The sequence below is a fragment of the Salvelinus namaycush genome, chromosome 17 (genome assembly GCF_016432855.1).
Source record: "Salvelinus namaycush isolate Seneca chromosome 17, SaNama_1.0, whole genome shotgun sequence".
Lineage (NCBI taxonomy): Eukaryota > Metazoa > Chordata > Actinopteri > Salmoniformes > Salmonidae > Salvelinus > Salvelinus namaycush.
In genome coordinates, this window is record NC_052323.1 from 12109222 (window position 1) to 12119994 (window position 10773).

The window sequence follows — 10773 nt, forward strand, 5'->3', positions numbered from 1 at the left end:
CTCAACATCGAGTGTTATACATCATATAGACTCAAAACACTGGTGATGGGGTTTATCAAATAGACTCAGCACGTGGTGTGGGGTATACACATATAGACTCAACACAGTGGGATGGGTTACCATTCATATAGGACACTCAGCACTGTGGTGCCTGGGGTTATCATATTAGGTACTCCAACACACTGGTGCGGCCGGGTTACCATCATACTAGACCTCAACACAGTGTGTATGGGGTTTCATCTATAGACTCCAACCACTGTGAGTGGGTTATCATCAAATAGACGTCACACAGTGGTGTATGGTGTTAGTCATCATATAGATCTCAACCAGGTGATGGGGTTACAACTCATTAGACACTCAGCACCGTGGTCGCCCGGGGTATCATCATATAGACTCAACACAGTGGTGATGGGTGTTACCAGCATATAGACTCAGCACAGTGTTGATGGGGTTACACTGGTGATGGGGTTACCATCATTGAACCAACACAGTGGTTGTGGGTTACCTATCATATAGACTGCACAGTGGGTGATGGGGTTATGCATCATATAGACTCATACAAGTGGTGAGGGTTACCATACAATAGACTCAACACAGTGGTTGATGGTTAATCATCATATAACTCATACACACTGGTGATGAGTGTATCATCAAAATAGACTCAGCACAGTGTGATGGGTTATCATCATATAGGACTCAAACACAGGGTTGATGGGGTTCCATCATACTAGACACTCAGCATGTGTGCCTGGGTATCATCATATAGACTCACAACTGGTGAAGGGTTACCATCATAGAGACTCAACACCAGTGGTGATGGGTTACCATCATAGAGACTCAGCACAGTGTGATGGGGTATCATCATATAGACTCACAACACAGTGGTGATGGGGGTTACCATCATATAGACTCATAGCAGTGGTGATGGGTTACGTGTTGGTTCTTCCGGGTTGGAGCGAGTAGTCGTCATTCCGCATTCCGCTTCGCGCACAGGTCAGTATTACATTTTCATTTCATTTTCATTACCCAGTACAACGGTTTGATTTTTTGATCTTAGCTAGTACATAGCCTCGTTGGTATCAAAGATAATTGTGTAGTTATTGTAGTGTCGCTATCAGCTATTTTCGTACCTAACGTGAACGTAACGTAGTAACATGCTAGACTAGCCGACTAGCCACCGAATAGGCAGCACTGTAGAAACGAATTGTACTTACAAACGGTAGCGACTTGATTAGTGTAGGTTAGCTAGCTACATAGTGTCTTGCTTCTTGGATCTAAGATAATTGTGTAGTTTGATAATTATCGGTTAGCTAGCCAGCTATATTTCGTCCCTCGCCTTGCCGTTCTCCTACCTGGTCAACACACTGCTAGCTAACACTGCAGCTAGCCAACTTTCTACGATAGCAGTCACACTGTAGAAACTTGATACATACACGGAACGACTTGATTAGCGTATGTTAGCCTAGCTACTAAGTTGTGGCTTGCTGTCCTTGTATCCAAGATAATTGTTAGTTGTAATATACATTTTCTTTGAGAAATTTTGAGAATTGTCGAGGTTTACCGTAGCCTTAGAGTTACACTAGCAGCTACACTTTCAAACAAAGTCACAACGCAGCCACTGCTAGCCAGCCTACTACCCACCGAGTACTATATCTTTAGTCAATAAGATGTATATCTATATTGTTTTTTCATTTATTTTTTTTATTTTATTTTATTTTTTGCAAAGTAAGCTGTAACTTTGCATGAACATTCGAGACGTGTAGTCCACTTGTCATTCTAATCTCCTTGCTATAGCGGAGCCTCTTTCTGTAGCCTGTCAACTATGTGGCTGTCTATCCCTTCTCTCTCCTTCTCGGCGACAGACCATACAACCGTCTTCACAATGCCGCGTGGCCGCCGACTACTTATACCTGGTGGTCCCAGCGCGCCGACCCACGTGGGAGTTCCAAGGTCTCGGCAGAGCCTCTAGAACTGCCGATCTGCGGCCAACAAGGAGAGTTTCATCTCGCCTATGCGTCCCTCCAGTCCCTCGACTTGCTTGGCCCTGACGGACACCATGGATACCACCCTGATAACACTGCTATCCCTACTGCTCTCGTCCCTTCCGTCTGCCCACGTGTTCTCGCACAACCCCGAGCTTCTGGCAGGCGGGTGGTGGCACTGGGATCCTCATCTTTCCCAAGGGACATTCTTCTTTCTCCCCTGACCATTTTCCTTTCTTCTCGCCTCCTTTGGAACTTCCATGTCTGCACAGTTACCAGCCCTTTGCAGCTGACACCTTATTCATTTATCGCCCTCCAGGTTACCTTGGAGAGTTCATCATCAATGAACTTGACGCCTGATGAAGTTTCCGTTCTCTGAGGATGGCTCACCTCTCAAGTTCGGGTGGACTTTAACCTCCCCACAGTTCCGTTTGACTCATTCCTTCTCTGCTCACCTTCTTCCACTCCTTCCTCCTGTTTGACCTCACCCTCTCACCTTCCCCCCCTACTCACAAGGCCAGGCAATAACGCTTGACCTCATCTTTAACTAGATGCTGTTTCTTACAACTAATCTCATTGCACTCCCCCCTCACAAGTCCTCCGACCACTACCTTATCCTTTCTCCTCTCGCTCTCATCCAAACAACTTCCCACACTGGCCCTACTCGGATGGTATCGCGCCGTCCCAACCTCGCTCTCTCATCCCCGACTCTCCCTCTCTTCCATCCTATCATCTCTCCCCTCTGCTCAAACCTTTTCCAACCTATCTCTGATTCTGCCTCTCCTCAAACCCTGCCCTCCTCCCTTTCTTGCATCCTTTGACCTCTATGTCCCCTATCCTCCAGGCCGGCTCGGTCCTCCCCTCTGCTCGTGGCTCGTACGACCACTGCGAGCTCACAGATCAGGGCCGGGCAGCGAGCGAAATGATAGGAAAACTCGCCTTCCCTGTCGGACCTGTGCATCCTTTCACTCCCTCCTCTCTACATTTCCTATTCTGTCATCTGTGCCTAAGCCACTTTCTACCACTCGAATCCAAACATCTGCCTCTAACCTGATGAAGCTCTTTGCCACCTTATCTCCCCTCCTGAACCGTCCTCCTTCCCCGCCCCCTCATCCACCTCCTCCCTCTCTGCGATGAACGTCGCTCAACCATTTTAAAGAAGGTCGACGGACATGCCGACCTGCGTTTGCTAATCAAACGCTGCTGGTTCTGCTCACAGCTGCTCCTACCTGTGCTTGACCTCTTTCTCCCCTCTCTCTCCATATGAAATCTCGCGTCTTGTGCCTGGAGGGAGCGCCGGCCGCTCACAAACCTGGCCCGCTTGCCCTATCCCCTCCTCTCTTCTCAGACCATTCCGGAGACCATCTCCCTTACCTCACCTCGCTCATCACTATCCTTGACTGCTGGCTACGTCCCCTTCCGTCTCAAGAGAGCGAGGTTGCAGCCCTTCTTCGAAAAAACATCTACACTCGATCCCTCCGATGTCAACACTACAGACCAGTTATCCTTCTTTCTTTCTCTCTCCCAAAACTCTTGAAAGGGCCGTCCTTGGCCAGCTCTCCTGCTATCTCTCTCAGAATGACCTTCGTGATCCAAATCAGTCCGGTTTCAAGACTTAGTCCATTCACTGAACTGCCTCTTCTCTGTGTCACGAGGAGCTCCGCCTGCTAAAGCTAACTCTCTCCCTCTGCTCCATCCTTTAGACCTATCGGCTGCCTTGATACTGTGCGTGAACCACCGTATCCTCCTCCACCCCTCATCCGAGGCTGGGCATCTCCGGCGCGGCCACACGCTTTGGATTGCAGTCCCTACCTGACAGGTCCGCTCCTAACAGGTTGGCGTGCGAAATCTGCTCCCACACACGCCTCCCCACTGGTGTCCCCCAGGCTCTGTTCTAGCCATCTCTATTTCCGCTATACACACGTCACTTGTCTGTCATATCGTGCACATTGTCTCTCTATCTTGCATGTCAGACGACACACAATTATTTCTCCTTTCCCCCCTCTGATAACCAGGTGGCGAATCGACATCTCTGCCATGTCTGGCAGCACAATCAGTGTGATGACATCCCACCTCAACTGAACTCGGCAAGGACGGAGCTGCTCTTCCTCCCGGGAAGACTGCCCTTCCATGATCTCGCCATTCACTGTTGACAACTCCACGTGTTCCTCCTCACCAGAGTGTAAGAAACCTTGGCGTGACCTGGAAACGACCCGTGTCGTTCTCAACCACATCAGGCGGTGACTCCGTTCCTGTGGTCATGCTCTACAACATTCGCAGAGATACGACCCTGCCTCACACAGCGAAGTCGGCGCAGGTGGCCTATCAGGCACTTGTCATCTCCCCTCTGGATTACCTGCAACTCGCTGTTGCTGGCTCCTTCCTGTGCTATTAAACACCCTATCAACTCCTCCAGTAACGCCTGCAGCCCGAGGTGTTCAACCTTCCCAAGTTCTCTCACGTCACCCCGCCCTCCGCTCCTCTACCACTTGGCTCCAGTGAAGCTCGCATCCAGCTACAAGCCATGGGTGCTTGCCTACGGAGCTGTTGAGGGGAACGGCAGCTCCGTACCTTCAGCTCTGATCAGCCACACACCCAAACAAGGGCACAATGCGTTCATCCACCTCTGGCCTGCTCGCCTCCTCCCTCACTCTGCAGGAAGTACGGCTCCCGCTCGCCTCAGTTCAAAACTGTTCGCTGCTTGGCGACCCCAATGGTGGACAAACCCCTCACGGACCAGGTCCAGCGGAGTCCAATACCCATTCCGAGACACCGAAACCCCACCTCTTTAAGGAATACACTAGGATAGGTATAAAGTAACCATTCGTACCCCCCCCTCCCCCTTAAAAGAGTTGTAATGCACTATTGTAAAGTTGTTGTTCCACTGATATCATAAGGTGAAGGCCCCAATTGTAGTCGCTCTGGATAAAGGCGTGCTGCTAAATGACTTAAATGTACATGTAAATGTTACATCATATAGACTCAGCACAGTGGTGATGGCGGGTTCTCATCATATAGACTCAACACACTGGTGAGGGTACATCATATAGACTCAACACAGTGGTGATGGTGTTATCCCATCATAAGACTCAGCACAGTGGTGATGGGGTATCATCTGACTCACCAAGTGATGACAATAACTCAACACAGGTGTGATGGGGTTATACATCATAGGACTCACACAGTGGTGATGGGGTCTACCATCATATAGATAAAGGGATGTCATCTAGTCAGCACAGTGTGATGGGTTCCCATCATATAGACTCAGGTAGACAGTGCGTGATCGGGGTCAGAAACATCAATAACACTCACACCATGTGATGGGGTTACTATTATATAGACACGTTCCGTACAGTGTGATGGGGTTACATTCATATAGACACTCAGCCACCATGGGATTTGGTTACCAGCAAATAGACACTCAGCACCATGGTGATTTGGTTGTCATCATATGACTCGAGCACCGTGGTTGCAGGGGTTAACCATCATTAGACGCAACACAGTGGTGATGGGGTTACCATCATATAGACTCCACACAGTGGTGATGGGGTTACCATCATATAACTCTAGCACCGTGGTAGCCGGGCTTACCATCATACTAGACGCATACACACTGGTGATGGGGTACGCATCATATAGACTCAGCACGCGTGGTGATGGGGTTACCATCATATAGACTCAAACACATGTGTTGATGGTTACCATCTATAGGACTCAACAGCAGTGGTGTGATGGGGTTACATCATTAGACTCAACCACACGGTGATGGGTGGATATCATCATATAGGACTCACACAGTGGTGACGGGTGTACCATCCACTAGACTCAATACATTTGTGATGGGGTTACCATTCATATAGACTCAACACTGTGTGATGGGGTTCCATCATATAGACTCAACACAGTGGCTGACGGTGGTTACACATAATATAACCAACACACTGGTGAGGGGTTACACTCTATAGACTCAACACCTTGGTTGAGGGGTTCACATAGATAAGACTCAACACAGTGTGATGGGTTATCCATCATATAGACTCAACACACTGGTGATGGGTTATCATCAAATAGACTCAGCACAGTGGTGATGGGGTTTATCATCATATAGACTTCAACAGTGGGTGGATGGGTTACCATCATATAAGACACTCACACTTTTGGTGCCGGGGGTTATCATCATATAGACTCAACACAGTGGGTGATGGGGTTCATCATTAGTACTCAACACGTTGGTGTGGGTGCTAGCACCTATATAGATCAACACAGGGTGATGGGTGTACATTATAAGTACTCAGCACAGTGGTGATGGGGTTACCATTCATAATAGACTCAAACACGTGGTGATACGGGAAACTCATATAGACACTCAAGCCCATGTTGATGTGTACTATTAATAGCAACTCCGTAAGTGGTGAGGGGTTACCATCATATAGACTCAGTCACCTGTGGTGCCGGGTTACCGTCATAGAACCAACACACTGGTGATGGGTGTTACCATATATAAACTCAGCAGCACGGCTGTGATGGTGTTACCATCTATAGATTTTCTCACACAGGTGTTTGAAAACTGGGGTTACCATCATATAGACCTCAACACATGGTGTGGGGTTTACCATTCAGGTAGACTCAACACACTGATGATGGGGTTTATCATCATATAGATCAACACAGTGGTGCGGGGTTACATCAATGACTCAACACACTAGGTATGGGTTACACAGATAGAACTCAACACACGGTGATAGGGTAACCATCAATATACGCTCAACACAGTGGTACGTAATCAATAATCACACGAGGGGTTACCATCATATAGACTCAACACACTGTGTGGGGTACTCGTAACCGAGTCATATATAGGACTCAACACAGTGGTGGGATTGGGGTTACCATCATATGAACTCAACACAGTGGTGATGGAGTTCCCATCCACATAGACTCAACCACAATGATGGGTGTACCATCATATAGACTCAACAACATGTGTAGGGGTTATCATCATTAGACTATCAGCACAGTGGTGATGGGGTTATCATCATTAGACTCAGCACGTGTGAGGGGTTTACCATCATATAGACTCAGCGACCGTAGTTCCGGGTTACCATTATATAGACTCAACACGTTGTGATGTGGGTTATCTCAGAAGACTCAACCACATGGTGATGGGTTACATCATATAGATACTCAGCCAGTGTGATGGTATCATCATATTAGACAGCACACACGGGTGATGGGGTTTATCATCATAAGACTCAGCACAGTGGTGATGGGTTACCATCATATAGACCAATACATGGTATGGTCATCGATCAGATAGACTCGCACAGTGGTCGCCGGGGTTACCATCATATAGACTGCAACACCGTGGTGATGGTGTTATCATCATATAACTCAAGCACAGTGGTGATGGGGTTACCGGTGATGGGTTACCAACCCTCATATAGACTCAACAACAGTGGTGAGGGGTTACCATCAATAGTACTCAGCACAGTGGTGATCGGTTGATCTCATATAGACTCAACACAGTGGTGATGGGTTACCATACTACAGACTAACACAGTGGATGTGGGGTTTATCATCATATAGACTCAACACAGTGGTGATGGGGTTATCATCATAAGACTCAGCACAGTGTGATGGGGTTATATCATATAGACTCAACACATGTGAGTGGTTTATCCATCTATATACTCAGCACAGTGTTTAGGGGTACCATGCATATAGACTCAATACAGTTTGATGTGGTCATCAATCATATGTACTCGTCACAGTTGGCCGGGGTTTACCATCATATAGCTCAACACAGTGTGTGGGGTTACATCATTAGGACTCAGCACAGTGTGATGGGGTTACACTGGTGATGGGTTACATCATCATTGACTCAACACAGTGGTGATGGGTGTTACCATCGATATAACCGTCAGCACAGTGGTGATGGGGTATCATTCATCATATAGAATCAACACAGTGGTGATGGGGTTACCATCATCAGACTCAGCCACAGTGGTATGGGGTTACCTTAATCATCCATGGTATTGTATCTCAAGAACTCAACACAGGTGGTATTCAATCAGAGGTGTTGGGATATCAATCAACAGGGATGTTCATCTATATCAGGTGTGCCGGACTCAAACTCACAGCACTGGTGAATGGGTTACCATCTAGATAACAGTGGTGATTGGGTTACATCTAGCGCACAGTGGTGATGGGGTTAGCATTCCATATGAACAATCACACAGTTGTGATGGGGTTACCATCATATAGACTACAAACAGTGTGATGGGGTTACCAATCATATCGACTCAACACACTGGGTGGGGTATAGATATACGGTAGTCATCATAGTCACTTGGTACTTAAGACTCAACACGTGGTGATGGGTTATCATCACACCAGTGTGTTGAGTCTAATGATGATAACCCATCAACCACTGTGTGAGTCTATATGATGATAACCCCCACCACTGTGCTGAGTCTATATGATGGTAACCCCATCACCACTGTGTTGAGTCTATATGATGATAACCCAATCACCACTGTGCTGAGTCTATTGATGATAACCCCATCACCAGTGTGTTGAGTCTATATGATGATAACCCATCACCACTGTGTTGAGTCTATATGATGGTAACCCCATCACCACTGTGCTGAGTCTGTATGATGGTAACCCCATCACCACTGTGTTGAGTCTATATGATGATAACCCCATCCCACTGTGCTGAGTCTATATGATGGTAACCCCATCACCACTGTGTTGAGTCTATATGATGGTAACCCCATCACCAGTGTAACCCCATCACCACTGTGCTGAGTCTATATGATGATAACCCCATCACCACTGTGTTGAGTCTATATGATGGTAACCCCGGCACCACTGTGCTGAGTCTATATGATGATGACCCCATCACCACTGTATTGAGTCTATATGATGGTAACCCCATCACCACTGTGTGCTGAGTCTATATGATGAAACCCATCACCAGTGTGTTGAGTCTATATGATGATAACCCCATCACCACTGTGCTGAGTCTATATGATGATAACCCCATCACCACTGTGTTGAGTCTATATGATGATAACCCCATCACCACTGTGTTGAGTCTGTATGATGGTAACCCCATCACCACTGTGTTGAGTCTATATGATGATAACCCCATCACCACTGTGCTGAGTCTATATGATGGTAACCCCATCACCACTGTGTTGAGTCTATATGATGGTAACCCCATCACCAGTGTAACCCCATCACCACTGTGCTGAGTCTATATGATGATAACCCCATCACCACTGTGTTGAGTCTATATGATGGTAACCCCGGCACCACTGTGCTGAGTCTATATGATGATGACCCCATCACCACTGTATTGAGTCTATATGATGGTAACCCCATCACCACTGTGCTGAGTCTATATGATGATAACCCCATCACCAGTGTGTTGAGTCTATATGATGATAACCCCATCACCACTGTGCTGAGTCTATATGATGATAACCCCATCACCACTGTGTTGAGTCTATATGATGATAACCCCATCACCACTGTGTTGAGTCTATATGATGGTAACCCCGGCACCACGGTGCTGAGTCTATATGATGGTAACCCCATCACCACTGTGCTGAGTCTATATGATGATAACCCCATCACCACTGTGCTGAGTCTATATGATGATAACCCCATCACCAGTGTGTTGAGTCTATATGATGGTAACCCCATCACTACTGTGTTGAGTCTATGTGATGGTAACCCCATCACCACTGTGTTGAGTCTATATGATGGTAACCCCATCACCACTGTGTTGAGTCTATATGATGGTAACCCCATCACCAGTGTGTTGAGTCTATATGATGGTAACCCCATCACCAGTGTGTTGAGTCTATATGATGGTAACCCTGTCACCACTGTGTTGAGTCTATATGATGGTAACCCCATCACCAGTGTGTTGAGTCTATATGATGGTAACCCCATCACCAGTGTGTTGAGTCTATATGATGGTAACCCCGTCACCACTGTGTTGAGTCTATATGATGATAACCCCATCACCAGTGTGTTGAGTCTACATGATGGTAACCCCATCACCACTGTGTTGAGTCTATATGATGGTAACCCCATCAACACTGTGTTGAGTCTATATGATGGTAACACCATCACCACGGTGCTGAGTTTATATGATGGTAACCCCATCACCAGTGTGTTGCGTCTATATGATGGTAACCCCGGCACCACGGTGCTGAGTCTATATGATGGTAACCCCATCACCACTGTACGGAGTGTCTATATAATAGTAACCCCATCACCATGGTGCTGAGTGTCTATATGATGTTGACCCGATCACCACTGTGTTGAGTCTATATGATGGTAACCCCATCACCACTGTGCTGAGTCTATATGATGGTAACCCCATCACCACTGTGTTGAGTCTATATGATGGTAGCCCCATCACCACTGTGTTGAGTCTATATGATGATAACCCCATCACCACTGTGTTGAGTCTATATGATGATAACCCCGGCACCACAGTGCTGAGTGTCTATATGATGGTAACCCCATCACCACTGTGTTGAGTCTATATGATGATAACCCCATCACCACTGTGCTGAGTCTATTTGATGATAACCCCATCACCAGTGTGTTGAGTCTATATGATGATAACCCATCACCACTGTGTTGAGTCTATATGATGGTAACCCCATCACCAGTGTGTTGAGTCTATATGATGGTAACCCCATCACCAGTGTGTTGAGTCTATATGATGGTAACCCCGTCACCACTGTGTTGAGTCTATATGATGGTA